We start from the raw sequence: 20,162 nt of genomic DNA on the forward strand, positions 1-20,162 counted from the left end.
CAACAGATGTATCCTCATACAGTATATGACAAACTCTATTGGAGGGTGAACCTTAAAATGTCTGCATATTTTAAAAACAAGTTTACTATTTATTTGTGTGGTGTGTGTGGGGGGGGCACAATATGATTATGGAGCTCAAAGGACAATATGAGTCCCAGGATTTGAACTCAGGCCATGAAGTTTGAGAAGAAGCACCTTTACCAGGTGAACAAACCTACCAACCTGGCTTCAAAGTACACATTTTTTATTCATTTGGTTAAGGTTTCTTCTTTAAAAACTTTCATCCAGGTACCTCATTCTTTATTTCTCATTTGAAGGGAATATATATATATATATATATATATATATATATATATATATATATATGGAGAGAGAGAGAGAGAGAGAGAATGTACATATTCATTTTAGTATAGACTTTTCCTAATATAAAAGCATATTAAAAGTTTGGCTATGTTACAGCTTTTTAGGAAAAAAATTGATTATAAATCTATGATGACAAATTACAAATGGTTAAATTCCCATGGTCACTGAGCTTATCACTGTCCTCAACTGACTCTAACGCTTGCAAAGGACACCATTTTTCCCAGTGGCCATGTTGACCGCTGACAGAGTCCATTCGCACCCTCTGGGTGATCATCAGCTTGCTCATTTCTCTTACATTTTCCCCTTGCTCTTCATTCTTTCTATCCCAAACTTAAAAGATTGAAGGCATTTTGGGGAGTGCGGAGGATTTCAAGGCATTCGTTTCCCAGCCTATATAATCAAATATGATTCCCAGCTCTGTTCAGGGCTTTTCATCCTTTGCCCTGACCATTAGAGAGTAAAGTAACCACGAACTCAGCGTGCTCTGTGGGCTTCCACTGTATTACTGTTTAGTCCACTGTTTATCAAGGCTGTGCAGAAAGTCTGCTCTTGGGAAAGACTTAGCACTTGCTTCTGAATATATTTTCTCTTTAGCTTTTTGTAATGGCCCAAAAAAGAACATTCAGTATCATCAGCTCAAGAACGCATGAGCGAAATTATTGACCCTTTGTCAAGTATAAATGAGCCTCTGAAACATCCCTAGATAAGAATAGGAAAAATCTAATACAGGGCAGCTTTATTTCTTGTTATATGGTCACACATTCTATTTATAGAGTTAGAAATTAAGTTAAAGCAATTAGGAAAAGTAATTATAAATTATTAAGAAGAAATTACTTTTCTTCTCTTTATTTTTTCTTTGACTTTTTTGTTTAATTTTAAATTCAGCCTTCACTGAAGAAAACTATTTCCAATTAAAATCATCTTTTGTTTTTTTTTCTTTGTGTGTGTGTCTGGTTCTAGGATGAGAAAATATCTATATGGCTAAGATGACTCCTCAGGACCAAATCTTTCCCACCTGACAGAGGAGAAACTATGTGGATGAATAGAGTGTGATTCACTTTCCCTCAGCTTTCTCTTTGTGCAGCAGCTCCAAGCAGATGAAGAAATAAAAACTGGTCAAATGCAATAAAGAGGTCAGGAAAATCAGAGGAGGCCAGCTGGCCTATTGCTTAAACTAAGAACACAAGGTTCTTGGGGAGGCAGCTGTTAACACATGAGTACCTACGGAGGTACCACAGAGGCGGTGTGTGCTTTTAACAACCACATCCGAGGCTGGATGACCTGATGGTGTTCATCACCAAAGGGAAATATTTTCAACAACTACTATATTGTTACTTGTTGGGGAGAAACCATAGCACCAGATGACTGGAAGTCCTGACTAGGAGGCAACAGAAATTCGAACATAAAGCTGTAAGTCCCACAGATGACTTCGGCATGCCCTCTCCTCTCCCACCTCTCCCTTCTACCAGTTCTTCCAAAGGCTTTGACACCAGACCCCACATATCTAGCTGTAAATCTGCTCAAACGAGCTTCTTTCTTCTCTTTATATTGGCATTAGTTTGTTTTTGCCAAGCTAATGTTTCATTTGCATTTTCTATTGCATAAAACAGGAGCTGAGTGAAATCGGATCCACCTGTGGCTCCCGTGGAATGAGACGGATTGGAAATCAATAGGCCAGAAACATTTCCAAATAAAATTATCTTAGAGGCTAGAGTTTTCAACATGTTACCCAGAAACTTTGGATGAATCATATGAACGGGAGTTCACAACACAGATCAAATATACCATTCAGACTGTAGAGCACTTTGGTGGAGTTCTCAGATAATTTAAAGTCGTTGTGTTTAGTATTTTGGTTTAAAGACTTTTGGGAGGAACTTAGGAAAAACCTGAAAGTTCTTCTTTGAAGAAAGCATAAGTATGCCTGCCACAGTGGTAGGTATACAATTTCAGAAAATTAATAGAGGCTTGAGAGCCCATTAAAATCCATGATGAGGATACCTGAATTCCTCCAGTCCTCCTACATGTGTTTGAATGTTGAGGACAAGTGCAAAGTCGGTGCAACAACCTTGGTCTACAATCAGCACTATATATTCCATCCAACTATTTTTGATCATGCCATATAGTCTATGCAGAGCATCCTGGTCCATTAGGAGCAGCATTCTTCATCCAAGTCATGCTTGAAATCTCAAAAGGAGCATTCACAGAGGTAATAAGTGACAAGGAAGTCGTATTGGGTTAGGGTAACCTCTAAATTCACTGAATAGTATCCTTAGAATAAGAACCAGTAGAGCTAGGGGGTACACACTGGAGAAAGCTCCCACACACAAGCAGTAAGACCCAAGTTTGGATTTCATAGCAGCATGTGTCTCTCCTCAGTGTTCTTGTGGAAAGATGAGGGATAGAGACAACAGAATGTCTAGATGCTCACCTGCCAGCTACCCCTGCCCACACAGCAACAATCAATGAAAGACCCATCTCAAACAAGGTGGATAGTGAGGGTCAATGCAAGAGGTTGTCCTCTGACTTCTATATATGCACTGTTGCATCTCCTTAGTCCCCTTAGGCACACATTCTCTCTCTCTCTCTCTCTCTCTCTCTCTCTCTCTCTCTCTCTCTCTCTCACACACACACACACACACACACACACACACACACACACTAATACACAGAACTTTAAAGAAAATACAGGAAAAGACACATACACACCAGGAAAAAGCCAACTGATAACCGCCCCTGTCATGACCATGACATTTAAATATTATAGTGAGACAGCAGAGATTAGGGTGACAGTTCTTCAAGATAAAGAACATTGTGTGGTGATGGCAAATATCACAATCCAAGACAGAGGCATAGCATGGATTCCTATTGAACTTCCAAAATCACTGAATCCTACAGACTTCCGGCCGCCTTCTCACCAAAGTTTCTGTTGCTCTAAGAACCCTAATTGGGTAGCAATGTCTTATTGGAGCCCAGAGAAATAAGCAGCATGGGTTATTGCAGTTTGTTTTTATTTTATAGCTATTGTTGTTGAAAGTTTCAATACTGATCTCATCACTGGTCTGCTTGATGTCTTTCCATTTTATTTGCAAACTAACTGACTGACCTAAGAACTGGTGCTGGGCACATCAGTGCCCTTTCTTTCCCTGGTATTTCCTTTAGGCATTGTAGTGAGTTATGTTGATGGCAGTTCCCAGACCTACAACAGTGTTCTGATTGCTTTTCAAGTGGCTGTGTGTTTCCCATGCTGGGGTAGAAGCTATTGATCTTGCATGGTAGGGATGCGGGGCAGGGGGGCAATGAAAACTTAAAAGGAAGTTCCATTTGAAGTTTCTAGTATTTTTGGTTGTGAGCCTAGCCTTTAACGGCTGAGCCATCTCTCCAGCCCTCAAGTTTCTAGTAAAATGGAAGTTTGGTTTATTCAAACAATGAGGAAACCTTGGAGGTAATGTTGTTGACTTCCTACACTCTAAAGTGCTTCAGGAAGCTAACTGACTGAACTGGGGAATGATCTGTCTCAAAAGAACTGCCTCAGAGACTCATAACAATTGCTTGAGATAAGTGAACTAGCTTGAATTAATTTTCCTAATCCAATTTTCCGAACACACATGCCAGCTGTTATCCACTGTTCATGTTATTAGGACCATAGATTACCCTGTACATGGGGACACTGCCTTGTGCTGCTGTCAAAGTGTTTTAGCAATAATCTCGAATACCAGGTATAGTTTCCTTTAATTCATTGTTCTCAAGCAATTCTGAGCTAGAGGACTTTTTCTTTGGCCTGGAGAAAGGTCCAATGCCATGCTAATGTGAGAAGCCATCTGGATGTGTGGCTTGAAATAGAAGTCACAGTTATGCCTATTTTCCTGTCTAAGAACTGCTTGGAAATACAGCCCTGTAAGTTTGTTGAGAAAACAAGTGGGGGTGGGACTCTTTTATACCTTGAGGAAGCATGCTTTACCCTCAAGCTGCATGTCAAACGCAGCTTCTATTTGTGGTGTCCTGTCTGATTTCCTGTTTCTTGAATACTGAGTAACCATTCTGGGCTTCTGTTTGTCCATGAGCAAAATGGCACAGAATACACCTTGGAGTTGTGAGCATGAGCTAAGCAGATAAATCAACTGGATTTTTGTGAGTCTCCTTCAAATTGACAGCTGAAGGTGGATGGGTTTTTCCCTTTGAAACAGGCTACTGTTTTCTTAAAGAGGCAGTAGTGGATTTCCAAGAAGATACCGTAGAGCTGGAGTTCTCTGTATTCAAGTGTAACCATGCACTCAGTACAGTACGAAAGGGACCTGAACACCTGCATTGAAAACTCAGCTGTGCATCTGTTAGTTGGTTAGTTGTTACCATAGCAAACATGGTAAGGATGTACAAACCAACCTGGAAGAGTTCAAACACATACAATGCCAGCTGGATACCGTGAAGGGCAGGAAAACTAGGGGAAGGCAGTAGAAGGTGGCCTTTTAGGGCAAAACTATTAAAGAGATCAAGCATGAAAAAGAACAGCAAGGGGCAGGGAAAAGGCTTTGAGATGACATTGTTGAGTAGTAAGTACCCATTTGGAGATGCAGTGGCAAATAATCTAGAAGTCAGGTATGTGTCATTGCCTGGCGAGCAGAGGAAGTGGGAAAATGGACTCTTGAAGGCTCACTGTGGTTCAAATCTCGAGTTGGGGACAGATGAACCTTGCAATGCCAGCAAGTTCGTTCTTCAGAGCCTTGTCTATAACTCTTCTTGTGGGCTGCTGTTAGTATCTCAGTTAATACATGCATCTAAGTCCCTAGGAAAATACAGTGAATAATGGCTATTGATTAGCCTAATGAGGAACTAAAAGGAGAGAAAATTAAAGAAGAGAAGGCAGCCAGTTTATAACTTTAGCTCTCATGTCCAAAGGACAAAGTAGTAGGGTCTACCTGGAGGAATCCACATCATATGATACCCATGAAGGTCCTTTAACAGTATGCACTTGTGTCTTGAATCTCAAATGTATTAGAGCTGTGTTACCCAATAACCAGCCACCAGCCACCAGCCACCAGCCACATAAGGACATTTAATTTCACTAGTCATATTTCCAGTAACATGGACTAATGGATTCCACACAGGACAGTATACATACATATATTTAAATATATACAAATATATTCATGTCCCTGTGAATATATGTATGTTTCCATTGCCACAGAGACTTCTGTTACCAGTACACTATTGACTGTAGTGGGTTATGTAATAAAAAAGATATAACCTAGGGTTGAAGAGAAATGGTTCAGAAGTTAAGAGTACTAGCTGCTCTTTCAGAGGGCTCAGGTTTGATCCCCAACACCTACGTGGCAGATAACATTTGTTACCCCAGTTTCAGGGAATCTGATGCCCTCTTTGGGCCTCTGCAGGCATTGTACACATGTGGTGCACATACATGCAGGCAAAACACTCATATACAAAGTCAAAATGACAACAACAACAAAGATGTAACCCTGGAACTCAAGGGAAGGAGAGGAATCCAGCCATATTTAAAAATGTGTCCTACAAATGACACCTTTGTCTATAATGGCAAAATAATCTATTGGTAGCCAATATTGTGAGCTGTTTATCTCACATAACCTTGGGAGCTAAACAAAATCAGGCAGACACAATAATGGCAACCAGACTTTCACAAATGAGTCATGTCACTCATGAAAAGATACATCCCAAAAGAAAATGTGAGGTTTCATCGTGTGTTTCAATGAATATGTCAAAGTCCATAGAGAAAGATAATGATCCACAGTAAGCACACATAGTATCTAAGCAGAGAATATATCTACAAATTTGTGGTTAGATAGCAAACAACAACAGAACCCATCAATCTGAATATATAACAAGTTTTGTTACTATAGCAACACAGGAATAAAATGTGACCGTGTATATAGAAGTCATTCTGAACTCTAATTGTAACTGGGGTCATATTAACATCTATGACTATGATCATATGCCCGGTCCTTGTCTAGGCGCCAGAGTCTGCCCTGTCACATTCTATCCTCAGGATTTCAAAGTGTTCTTAACCCTGTTTTATAGGGGGGAAAACTGTATCTTAGAAGAGTCAAGGTTTCTGCTGAGTTAGAATACAGAAATCCAAAGTAAGGTGTTTGCTAGTGTGGGTTATAGCTGATACATGCCCAGATAAGTGAAGAAAAAATGGACCAGTAAAAGGATAGAAAGGAAGAGAACCCATTTTTAAAAGGTACATGGTCCTTTCACCCCCACCCCATCTTTAGTCCTTAGTGCGATAAAATACAACTAAACACAATTGAAATACAAAACAAAGAGAGCATGAAGCCTGTGCTCTTGAACTTTGGAAGGAGACTCAGAGTTGACATGACAATTCTGAACAGTTTCAAGAAACTTACAGCTATCTAAGCTGAAAGGAGGAGTGTGCCAGATGGGAGCCTGAAGTAGAAGGGTCCCTGAGGCTGTTGCCTTCTGCAGAGGCTTATTCGAGGATCTTACTCCTTCGTGGGGAAGGTCTGGTGCCTTGACAGATGGTTTTAAGTGAGTTTCACAGATGATGCTATTCTCTAACCAGAATTTTAAGCCTTAACTTACACTTAGTGTTTTTTCCAAGCCGTAATCTTCCACACCACACAGAACTGAATGTATACAGTTGAACCATATGCCTTAATGCATAAAATAATTTGAAATTTTCACATGATCATAAACCATGTTTTATAGCACCCCTCAAGTGGAGATGGTGTCTTGATCAAGTCCTGTGAACAGAAAAAAAATAAAAAGGGACAATAAAAATAAAAATTTTAAAAATGGTTTTTGTTCTGAGTTTCCCTCTACAGAGAATATGGAGCTATGAAAAGAAACTAGCTAGGTTTTCCAGGCACTAATAAGCATGACTATGAAAGCCCAGAGATGTTTGCTGTGGAGCCTAGTCTCTGCCCAATCTCATATCTTGATGTATGAAGAAGTAAACATTACCTGAAGGGGTCTGTGTGAAAGAGAAAGCCTGCCTGTACAAGTGGAAATATCCCTAAAGGTAAAACTTAAAGATAACAGCAATGTAATTTTTATATATGAGAACCGCATCAATATTATAGGAGATGAATAGGAAAAGCCCAAACAATAAAATAAAAAGTAACATGGCCATCTCTCTTTCAGCAATTTAACTTCATTATGTATATTTTTTTTTCTTCACGTGAACAAACTTATCAGAATTGTCATAATAGAACACCAGAGTCTGGGTCATTTAAGTAACAGAAATTTGTTTTCCCATAGTCTGCAGGTTGGCAGGTGTGGTTTCTTCTACAGCTTCCCACATTAACTTGAGAGCATCATCTCCTCCCTGTGTCCTCATATGGCCTTTCTTTGTGCACGTGCATTCCTTGTATCACTTTATCCTTACAAGGATGCTACTCATGTTAGATTAAGGGTCACCCACATGGTCTCATTTAACCTTAGTTTCTTCTCTGAAGGCCCTCTCTTCAAATAAATTCTGAGTCTATTAATGGTAAGGACTCAGCATCTGAAAGTTGAAGGAAAATAATTTGGTCCACAATAGAGGAAAAGACATGTTTTCACTTGTCTCAGACCCTGCTCTTTCCTCTCACCCTATCTATCATCTTGTGGTTGTTAGCAAAACCCTCCTTATATTTAGCAGTCCAAGTTTGAAATGCAGTATAACTTAGGGGGTTAACTCACAACCGTGGCAGTTTTATCATAGGGTCTGGGAAAGCTGAGCTACGTCCCACACAGAAGGGCTTGGTCCAAGATCTCAGCATCCAAACCACAAAGTAGCCAAGAAAGAGCCTTGTTCATGCATCCCAGGTCTTAAGGGTCCCTGGTGGCCACACCCCAGGGGCTGATACTTCAAGGTCATAGGCAGATATAGCTGTAACCTGCTGCCACATTAGGAGCAATGTTTCAAGGTTGTAGCTAGAATGGCTACTCATTACACTTAGACATTAATAAAGAAACACATGCAATTCATTTTATTTCAGCCAGGTTTGATGTGTGAATCAAGTATTGGTATCCAGACTGGAGTGGGCTATATGTAAGCTGGACACTGTGAGAGGCATGTAGAGGCATTGGTTGACCTTTTAACTACAGTGCAGAGTATTGCTTTGAATATTGACTGTGACAAGGATTGCATTTTCAAGTTCTCTCTCTAAAGAGCTTCCCATGACTCACTCTTACAGTAGAGATGATAGGATCCCATGTGACTAAAGCAGTCAGTCATCAGGTTGAACTATTTGAGCTAAGAGACACTGTAAAAGAGGATACAACATGGCCAATGCACTTAGCATTAGTGCAGGGCATGCTCAAAAGCAGGGATCTGTGATAGGCTATAAATAGCCACACTGATTACTATGAAGGCACAGTCAGAACATTAAAAGGAGGAAGTGGAAATAATAGTGGATTTATATTGATTGACTAGACCATGGTAGCCCAAGGATCTGAATAGATTCAGCACACCACCATTGACTTCTTGGTATTACCAGTCACTATTCCTAAACACAGATGGGAGACCAGAACTTGACTGGTCTCCCAAAGCTCCCAGAGGATGGGAGGCTTAAATTCCCGTCCAATGGTCAATAAACATTTGAGTCTGTCCTGGAGTCATGCTAGTGCTTCCCTTCCCACCACATGCCATCGTGGCAACTGGTACTGCAACATCCACATGTCAGGAATGAGCTGTCCAGGGTAAAGGGCTGTTGGCGGGCACCAGGGTACACATGACCCCTTGCAGTTGGTTCTATATCCAGAAGCCAATTGTAGTCTCCATCAAGCAGTTATTCAACATTTGAACCTTCTTCCTCTGAACTTACACCTAGGACCTGGGATGAGACTAGATATCATTCTTTCTGACAGCAGACTCCTCATATTGGTTTGTCAATACGAGTTGACATGGATACAGACTAGTTTTAATATAAGGACTATTTGTGAAAAAAAAATTTTTGTTCAGAGAAAGGAATACAAAATGTATCAAAAAACTTCAAAAACCCAGAATGGAGATGCTTTAAGAAGTGGGTAGTAACACATTTTAGGGACTGGGGAGATGGCTCAGAATTGGTAAAGTGTTCTTAAAGTTTTAACCACACAGGCATGAGGCCCTGACTCCCAGAGCCCATGTGCACCCTTGTAACTCTAGTGCTTGACAAAAGAGGATGCCCAGGTCTTGCTGGTCAGCTAGTCTCACCAAACCAGTGGGTTCCAGGTTCAGTGAAAGACCATGTCTCCAAAAACAAGAGGGAGAATTGATCAAGTGAGAAAACAGGCACTTACCTCTAGCCTAGACACACAGCCATATGCAAGTGCATGCAGGCCCACACAAATGCGTGCGTGTGCACACATACACACACACACACACACACACACACACACACACACACACACACACGGTGGTATTGTGTTCCCCGAAATATTGTGTGTTCCCCGAAATAAACTTATCTGGGGGTCAGAGACAGAACAGCCACAATATTAAACATGAGTATAGGCAGTGGTAGCACACACCTTTAATCCTAGCATTCCAGAGACAGAAATCCCTCTGGATCTCTGAATTCAAGGCCATTAGAAACAGCCAAGCATGGTAACCCACGCCTTTAATCCCAGAAACCCAACCTTTAATCCCAGGGAGTGACGGCAGAAAGGAGAAAGGTATATAAGGCGTGAGGACCAGGAACTAAGTTAGTCAACCCTTTGGCTAGTTAAGCTTTTAGGCTTTGGAGCAGCTCAGTTCAGCTGAGATCCATTCTGGATGAGGACTCAGAGGCATCCAGTCTGAGGAAACAAGACCTGCTGAGGAACTGGCGAGGTGAAGTAGCTGTGGCTTGTTCTGCTTCTCTGATCTTCCAGCGTTCACCACAATAACTGGCCTCGGGTTTGATTTTATTAACAAGTACCTTTAAGATTCATACTACACACATGCACACATGCACACACACACACACACACACACACAAAATCTGATACACATGCATATAACACACATGCACACAAAGAAATTTGTAATGTAGAATTTTACTTAGTGTGCTGTGTTTTATGTGTATTTTCTGATATATAAACTTACCAACTGTACACACACACACACACACACACACACACACACACACACACACAATTCCTCTTGATTATGCCTTCCCCCAAAACATATTCATTCTACCCAATATTTCCTTCCAAATAACTCCAGGAACTATCTCAGATTCTATAGCTGAACACCCACCCATCTGCAGAGATATAAGATTGTTTTCTACGGAACTAAAGTGATTTTTTTTTTTAAACCACAGTAAACAGACTTTAATATCCCTACCACACTCCGGAGCTTTGTTCATCTCATAATAATCTTCTTATGAGGCATCTGTTTCTAATGATTTCAAGAAGAGTCTCATGAATATAAATCATTAAGAAATGCAGTGATGGTGAGTGTAGCAAGCTAACAATTCATTAATAAGAAGTTGAAGAAATCAGAAACTCCTTATATCTATTTTTAAGTTGAGTAAGACATTTTCAGAATTTTATGTCACATCTGTTCATACATAAGGAGGGAAGGAAGGAAAAACAAGGAAGTATACAAGAGATAAAAATATGGTTAGATATTCATGGATGGGAGCAACTGTTACACAGAGCCAAAGACTAGGGAGCAAGAGAAATGAAACTTAATATAACCTGAATATGATCTAAACACCCATGACCAGGAAGTGGATTCTTGGTGTCCAAGATGCCCTCTCTAATGAATTCATCTGTCTTGGGTTGGCCCAAGGGTCCATACCCTTGGCTGCTGAACATAATATCAGCAAATATTTGCTGTCAAATCATCATAGTGCATATTACTGTACTATGTGGTCTTATGTGTGTGAGTACTTACCATCTCAATTAATTCTCACAACCCTCTGGAGCATATAACCCACTGTCCACAGTCAGTAGACTGAAAAACTCAGGTTCAGAGAAGGGAAATGATTTGCCTAAATCCACACAGCTACTGGAAAATCTAGGGCAAGTGTCTGGATTACTCATATGATTGTAGGCTAAGAAAGAAACATTTTATTACTGATAAACACAACAAAGTATCAGTGTGTACAACATTATTAGAGACTTAAATCAAGTCTTCACAGATTACATTCAAACCTTGAGGACAAATCTGGCTTTCTAATTTGGAGACCCAATAGGATGATAACACTCCTACTTTTGCTTAAGGACTTCCCTTTAAACAGTGAGCAGTACAGCATCTTCCCCCATTTTTCTGGCTACTAGGGCAGGAGAATAGGTTGTTGGAAGACTGATGCTATATTTGTCTTTAAGAAGGAAGTGAGGATGGGGATTTTAGGACAGCATTGAGAATAGTGTGGGGACAGAAACCTTTTGGCATGTCAATCATGGTGCTGGACACAAGGTAACATTAATTATGGCTACACATTTCCTATGTAACAAGCCCTGCCCTAGCCTCTGTGGGCACCATGCATTCTCTTCTGCAAAGACTCAGAGTAAGATTGGGAAGGAGATGAACAAGCAGAGAGTTGTGCCAGAGTCATCCTTGCCCAAGGGCATTATATGAACAGGCAGGAGGAGCACCTGTTTCCAGGGAGATGCCTGAGACCATTACATCTAGGCCGAAGCATTACTTCTAGGTTAAGAGTTGCAGAATTAGAAATACGTTGTCCAGAGATTGCAGGAAAGAGCCCTTGAAGCCGCTGCTTTATAAAATTGGATGCAGACTGGGAGCTGTAAAATGTACATGTAACTGGTCCTCATGCACAGAGATTCTGGTGAAATTGATGTGAGTGTGGGTTGCACACTAAATTAAAAGCTCCTCTAGAGATGTCAATGTTTGGGCCCAGAGTCAAGGCTGATAGCTCTCAGTACTCAAAATCTCCTCTTAGATTTGCAAGAAGTTTGGGATGGCGCTATCCTCAATGACTCTGGAATTGCAATTTGCTGCTTGGATGTTAAGAGTGGGTACATACAGGACCTAGAATCATGGGAGATTTATCCAGTTCTCTGTGTAGGGGCCAAAAGTACGCTACAAAGGAAAGGGAGACCAAGATTAGAAAGGGATTTGTTGTCCATATTATGGTGTTTGTTCTTCATTTGATATGCAGTGATGGTGAGTCAAGGGCTTAAGAAACTGATTAACAATATAAACAGAATGCAAGATGGAAGGTAGTGAGCAGGTCTACGTAGACATAACCCATGCGCAGAAAGACAGGAGTTTACAGCGTGGCCCTATTTTTACTCCTGCCCACTATAGTAAAGAAATGTATCACCCATCATTCTCCATAGAACCCCTGCTTGGGGAAAGCTGATAAATAGTAAAGGATTGGCTGCCTGGAAAGCTTGCACAGAGGGGAAACATCAGCTGACCTCTTTGCAAACAGTGTGTGACCAGACAGTGCAGAGACAAGGTGAAGCTTGAGGGGTCACAGGAAGTCAACCAGAAAATGTCTCAAACCTTCTAGCCTGTGCCTATCTCTGAGGAGCATCCTTGTCCTCTCCAGTGTTTATATGTGTATTCTTGGCCCTTGATGTTTCTCTTGGACTGTTCAGGGGAAGAAGAGATCAGGGGTGGGGAAGGGATGCACATGGTACTCTATCCTTGGTCATTGCTCATGCTGGGAAAACAGCCCCAAGCTTTTCATGACTCAGAAGTTTGGGAAAGGACTAGACTACCACTGGTGGGAAAATGATGACTTGCCCTCACTCAGCAAGCATGTCACAAGAGCAGAGCATGAGATACACCTGCACATATCCGGTTCCCATCCTTTCTGTGTGTGCTGTTTGGGGTGAGCCTCCTGAAGTCAACACAAATCAACCCAGGATGCCCTGTGGGTCTTCAGCCTCCCATAAGTTATAACTGAGACACATTGCCACATCACAGCTGGCCCATTTGCTGAAGTCATCCAATGGGACCTTAAAACTCCCAGACAGAATACTAATATTGGTATTTAAGTAGAAAGCTTTTCAGTAACTTTCTGAGAATCCTGAACTATTTCACTGGGTGAAAATATGCTTTCTCAGAAAAGGGTCACTGTGGCCCTCAGTATAGGATTCATTGTGCCCTATGGCAACTAATGGAAATGAAGAACTGTCAGGTCCAGAGCTTTAGAAACTTGGCATACAGTTTCTATATGTATACTATTGTAGGTAGATGTACTAGATCATGCATGAAATTCAGGCATGGCTCTTAGCTTTTCCCACATACAATAAGCTACTTTGATTAGATTAAGAAACAAGTAACTGCCCTTTTTATAATAACTGGCTAGTATTGGTGAAATCATTAAGGCAACTCCACGTAGTTAAAAGGGAGGTTTATTTTGTGGGGTAACTTACAAATGAAGGGGTAGGTTGCAGGGTCTGGCAAAGGTATAGCGCAGTCCGGCGGTGTTCTCTGGAGAACTCTGCTCGGTCTACCTCCAGCATCCAGGGTCCCGGACCCAAGAGAGAAACGTCCTCCTGATCCTTGGTCTTCTGCTTCCTCCTCCGCCTTGCCTTGTGGGCGTGACCATTACCGAAGCCTCTATGGGGGTTGGAACTTCCAGGCCAATGCTGGGATGGCTATCCACTACAGGCTAGTATTTATTGAACTTCTTATTGCCATTTACTTTGGAAACATTATTTAATTAAATATTTCCAATAATACTGCAGGGCAGTATTATATTTCCAAGTCATATGGGTTAATGCTGAGAAGAATAAAAACTGAGTGATTGCCTCAAGCCAGTGAACCTAATTAGCATCAAAACCAGGTTGTGAGCTCACATCTATTTGGCTTTCCTTTGTAATTTTCTTTTATAATTGGCTTTTCTCTAGAAGTTTCACACTTTCTTACCTCCAAGAAAGTAAGTCCCTGTGTGGTAGTTTGAATGTAATTGGCCTCCATAATCTCATAGGGAGTGGCACTATTGGGAGGTATGGCTTTGTTGGAATGGGTATGGCCTTGTTGGAGGAAGTGTGTCACTGTGGGGGCAGGCTTTGGGGTTTCCTATGTTCAGGATACCTCCCAGTGTGTCAATCGATTTCTTGATGTCTTCTGGTCAAGATGTAGACAGCATATTCCTGCATACCACCATGCTCCCCATCATGATAATGGACTGAAACTGTAAATAAGCCACTTCAATTAAATATTTTCTTTATAAGAGTTGTAGTGGTCATGGTGTCTCTTCACAGCAGTAGAATCCCTAATTAAGACACCTTGGTAGCCAGGTTCCTAAGAGAATTTAAGTCACATTGTGCTGTTCAGAGAATCAACCATTTTCCCAGTTTGATCTAAGTGTTCACCCCATTCATCTCTTCATTAGCACATGGTCTGTTCAATGATGCTCTGATGCTCTGCTTAGACTCAGGCAGTGGGATGCAGTGATGACCAAGGCATTGCTCCTGATCTCAGGGTTTATTTATCAGCCAGTGGAAGCATACGTGGATAATACATGAAACAGTCACAGAGGTAAACACTGAGAAAATAAAATAATGGGTAACAATAGGAGGGATTTGGGTAAAAAGGAGCACTTTGAGTATCTGATGACTCCTCCAGACCATGTGAGCTGAGAAGCAATGATGAGAACTAGGGGAAGGGCAGTCAAGTGGAGGAAAGGGCAGGTGTGTAATATCACCATACAGGTGCAAATAGCCTGCTACTCATTCTCCACGGTGGTAAAATGCCCGGATCACCTAAATACGGAGATGTGGTTACCCATCTAAAGTGATGCTGCGTATTCCCCTCTTATGGGTTTGTAGACATTGCTGTAGATACAATCCTCACTGTATACCTGCCATGTGGCAGCCAGTGAGGACATGCCTGCTCATGCTTGAGTTCTCAGGAGGCTGGAGCATTCATTGCTTTCAAGCCTTTCTATAAAGAAAAACAGCTAAATTCCCTTCAAGTGTTTAGTGAACGAAGAGGCTATCTAGTCAACATCTGGTATGTTTTACTTGTGCAAATGTGTTCAGTCACTTGATGAAGCAGGAGCCTTTGAAAAAAGACTGCATTTCAGTAAAAGCTGGGAAAACAGATGATAGATGATAGATATAATCAGTGGTTCTCAGCCTTCCTAATGTTGTAGTCCTTTAATACAGTTCCTGGTGTTGTGGTGGCCCCCAACCATAAAATTATTTTCATTGCTACTTCATGACTGTAATTTTGCTACTGTTATGAATTATAATGTAAATATCTGTTTTCCAATGGTCTTAGGCAACCCCTATGAAAGGGTCATTCCTCAAAGGGGTTGCAACCAACAGGTTGAGAGCCACTGAGATGATTGATAGATAGGTAGATAGATAGAAAGAGAATAGATAAAGTGGGAGAATGTAGCATGAATCTTAACTGGTCTTATTAATAAACTCAACCCTGAGGCCAGCTATTGGGGTGAATTCTGGAAGATCAGAGAGACAGAACAGGCCACAGCTACTTCACCTCGCCAGTTCCTCAGCTGGTCTTGTTTCCTCAGACTACAAGCTTCTGTGTCCTCATCCCAATGGCTCTCATCTGAGCTGCTGCTCGAAAGCCTGAAAGCTTAGCCAGCCAAATGCTGCTAGTTTCTGGTCTTCACGCCTTATATATCTTTCTCTTTCTGCCGTCACTCCCTGGGATTAAAGGCATGTGTCACTAGGCCTGGCTGTTTCCAATGTGGCCTTGAACTCACAGAGATCCACCTGGCTCTGCCTCCCGAGTGCTGGGATTAAAGGTGTGCACCACCACCGCCCACCTTCTGCTATAGCTTGCTCTGACCCATTTTCTAGCCACCATTTTTGGCTCCAGTGGCTGTCTGTTCTCTGACCCCAGATAAATTTATTAGGGTACACAATATTTTGGGGAACACAATACATCCATAGGAGAGAAAGAGATAGATAGATGATAGATAGATGGTAGATAGATAGATAGATAGATAGATAGATAGACAGATAATAGATTTAAATTTCATATGTATAGAGAGAAACTGTCTTGAAACTGGCGCCTTCCCTATCTCTTGGTCTCAGCCTAAGACTGCCTTCTTCAAGAAGACTTTTGGAATGAGCATGTTCAAAGTGGCCTTCCATTCCACCCACTGCCCAATTAGGCTTCCTTGTTTTGTCCTGGTGTGCTCCATCTCTTGCTTACTGTATTTATATGGTTTCACTGATGTGTTTTTACTCCATTGTTGGCTGTATTTCTGCTGAAAGACTTCAGGATGGTGAAGAACTTGGCAACCATCACTGAGTATGTTTTTCTCCTTTTTTTACTTATTATATTTGAGTTTTAATTTTACACATCAGCCATGGGTTCCCCTGTCCTCCCTCCCCAACTCCCACCTTCCCCCCCGCCCCTCCCCTCCATTCCCATCTCCTGGGAATTCAAACACCCCTGGGGATTCATTTAAACCTGGTGGATTCAGTACAGGCAGGTCCAGTCCCCTCCTTCCAGGCTGAGCAAAATGTCCCTGTGTAAGCCCAAGGTTCCAAACAGCCAGCTCACTGTCTGGCATATACCAGCCATGTGCAGTAATATAAGAGTGAGCAAATCTTACTTTGTCAAACTGATAAGGCCTATAAATTTAGGGAAGACATTTTTGACCTGGCTTAATATTACCCTATCTATAACCTTAAGAAAATTTTGACCTCTGGGTCAATGAGATGCTCCAGTGAGCAATGGTGATTGCCAGCAAGCCTGACAATATGAGTTTAATCCCCAGAATCTGAAAAAGATAACTAACTCCCACAGTTGTCCTCTGGCCTTCACATACCCACTGTAGCACATGTGCCCTTGTACACACATGCATGCAAATATGCACATATACATACCCATAGAGGAATAAACATCGTTTAATTCTTTTGTCTTAACCTCTGCTCGTTCATTTCCTAAGTCATACATGGAAGCTTTAATATCCAGTATTTCATAAGGTGGCAGCATTTTAAGGCAGAGCTTTCAATGAGAGGATTAACTCAAAATGAGATCATTAGGATGGAGTCAAATCTAATGAAGTAACTTATGTTGGTCAGCTTTTTGCTACTGCTACAAAATGCCAGGGAAATAAACTTCAATAGAAGGTTTACTTCAGCTCACAGTTTCAGAAGTTGCAGTCCGTGGTCAAGAGGCCTTACTATTTTAGGGCCTGTAGTACAGCATTGTAGCAGGGTGTATAAGACAGAGCAGTCTATTAAAGAGGACACGTCAGGGTTATATCATCACTTTCCAAGGCACATTCCTGGAGACCTAACTCATGTCACCACATCCCAACTCTTAAAGATTCTGCCCTCTCTCCATACTAACACAGCCCAGGCATCAAGCCTTTATAATGTGGACCTTTGGGGGCAGGGCATTTCAGATCACACAGATGTTTAGAAATGAAAGCAGGAAAAGTGGACACAGAAACATACAGAGAGAAAACTGTGTGTAAACACAGTATGAAGACACCTGCGAGTTAAAGACTGTATTAGAAGATACACTACCAAAGCTTGGGTCTTGGACTTAGAGCCTTCAACATTGTGGGAAAAAAAAAAAAAAAAACCTTATGAGTTTTATAACAATTTTAATATACTGATATCATCATCATCATCATCATCATTATTATTATGGGGTGCATTCACACATGGGTTTGTGTATGTGTGCATGCATATACCATGGTGCCTATGTGGATGGAGGTCAGAGGATGACTCTGAAGAGCTGGTTCTCCTCTCCCATTTTTACATGCTCTCAGCGGATCAGTTGCCGGGCCTGCATGTCAAGCACATCCACTTGCTGAACCTCCTCAGCGGCCCAAATCTGGTCACTGAGCCTCCCGGTTCATGATCCTCTTTCAGAATACCAGGAAACTGATGCATCCTCCAGGCCACAGTCCTTCTAAAGTAAAGACAATGACAGTAACGATTACAAGATGGACTCAGTGAGAGCATATGACAAAGGTGTCTGACAAACACTGGGAGGGAGCACATGGAACACTTGAAGATATCGACCAATTGTGACTTTCTTCCTAGAATCTGACTCTTTCCCATTTCAAAGTTAGTAATATCATAATCATGGCATGTTTCAAATAGAGAGCAATTTGAAATTATCCACACCAACATAGAATTTCAAAGTAATTGGCCTACTTTAATGTTCGATAATGTTTTTTTCAATTAGTGATTACAGGTGCATTTGTAAACATAGCTTCCACACTGATTTCTATTTATTTATAGGCAAGTCCCTTCAAGCTTTACAATACATTAAAACCTCTAACGAAAAGGGAATTTTACACTACAATAAAACAGGAGACACACCATATCACCTCCCCCACAGCATGCATTTCACTGTGAGCCAAACTGCTCATCTCTTGGAAGAACACACGGCTAATTCCTTTCCAAATTAAGCTTTGGTCTGTCTCAAGTTCTTCCTCTCAAGCTAGAATCCTACCCCCTAGATGATTTATAATAACTCTGTTCAAACAATAGCAAAGCAGTGTGGCCTTCCCAGCCCCCCTCTTCCTGGAAGAGCTTCCTGCTTCTCAAAGGTGTGTTCTGTCTGATGCCACACTGCCACCTCCAGAATTCACGTCTCGTACTTCCTGTTGACAATGTCTGCAGGGCACACACACACACACACACACACACACACACACACACACAAACACACACACGTCAGCAGAAGGAAACTTGGGGTTTAGGAAAGCTCCTTAATTTATGGAGAGCATGTGCAGTTATTATTAGCTTTTATCTTTACCATCATGCGAGGATATTCCCATAGGGCAGTTTCTGAGAATATAAACACCTAGGTATCTACCGTACTTTCTAGACACACCTCTAGATTTAACAGCTCTGTTTACTGCTTCCCAAGCATCTATCACCAAAGACAATCTGGATCTCCCAAGTCTGACTGGACTCCCATCACCTGCAAGGGAAGAAGATCATGAGATGTAAACATATGTCATGAAATCCATCCCCAAACAGCTTCTTAAGATCAGGAAGACTGGGCTGGAAGACAGGAAATACACATTGTTTTGTTTTGTTTTGAAATTTTCTTGAAGGTTGACAATATGAACTTGTTTTGTTTCTTTTTTTGTTTGTTTTGATTTTTTGAGACAAGGTCTCTCTGTGTAGCCTTGGCTGTCTTGGAACTCATTCTGTAGTCCACGCTGGCCTTGAACTCACACCTGCCTCTGACGCCAGAGCGTTGGGATTAAAGCCATGTGCCACCACCACCTAGTTGACACTATAAACTATTATGCAGTGTACACAGCCAAGCTGCTGTTTCTATTCAGCACAAGCTAAACTTAGATTCAGTGCACCGAAAGAATGTAGGAAGCATGATTTTACACATCTATAACATTCGCTTATCTCGTATGGAGGCTTTTAGACATCCTGCAAAGGCTTAAACATAATTGGGGAAGTAACTGTCATTTCTAGGGAGCAGGTAAAAAAGCTCTTTTCACTTCCCTCTTTTGTATGGTTTGATATGTTAGTATCAGATTATTAAAATTACACTCTCTCATTTCCTTTGTTTGTATTTGTTTATTATACTAATTACTGTCATTATACTCTTTGTATAATAATATATTAATTTTAAACATGTACTCTCATCCTGAAATATTTCAGAGTTGTTTACTACCTACTAAACAAATTAGACTTCCCCTCTGCCCATATGTTCTCAATTGTCACTGCTTAAGCCCACAACTTTCTAACTACATGTCCCCATCCCTGGCCTGTGGTGGCCTTAAAACCACAGAGTGCTAACAGCGTGCTCAGGACACGAATCTCTAGCCACAGTGTGAAGAAAATCCAAGAGCCAAGCAGAGTAAGTTCAGTTTTGAATCCTGAGTCTGATCCAGAGCCTGAATTATTGAGAGGTGATTTTTTTTCTTTTTCTTTTTCTTTTTCTTTTTCTTTTT

This window comes from Onychomys torridus, chromosome 15 (genome assembly GCF_903995425.1).
Source record: "Onychomys torridus chromosome 15, mOncTor1.1, whole genome shotgun sequence".
In the NCBI taxonomy this organism is placed as follows: domain Eukaryota; kingdom Metazoa; phylum Chordata; class Mammalia; order Rodentia; family Cricetidae; genus Onychomys; species Onychomys torridus.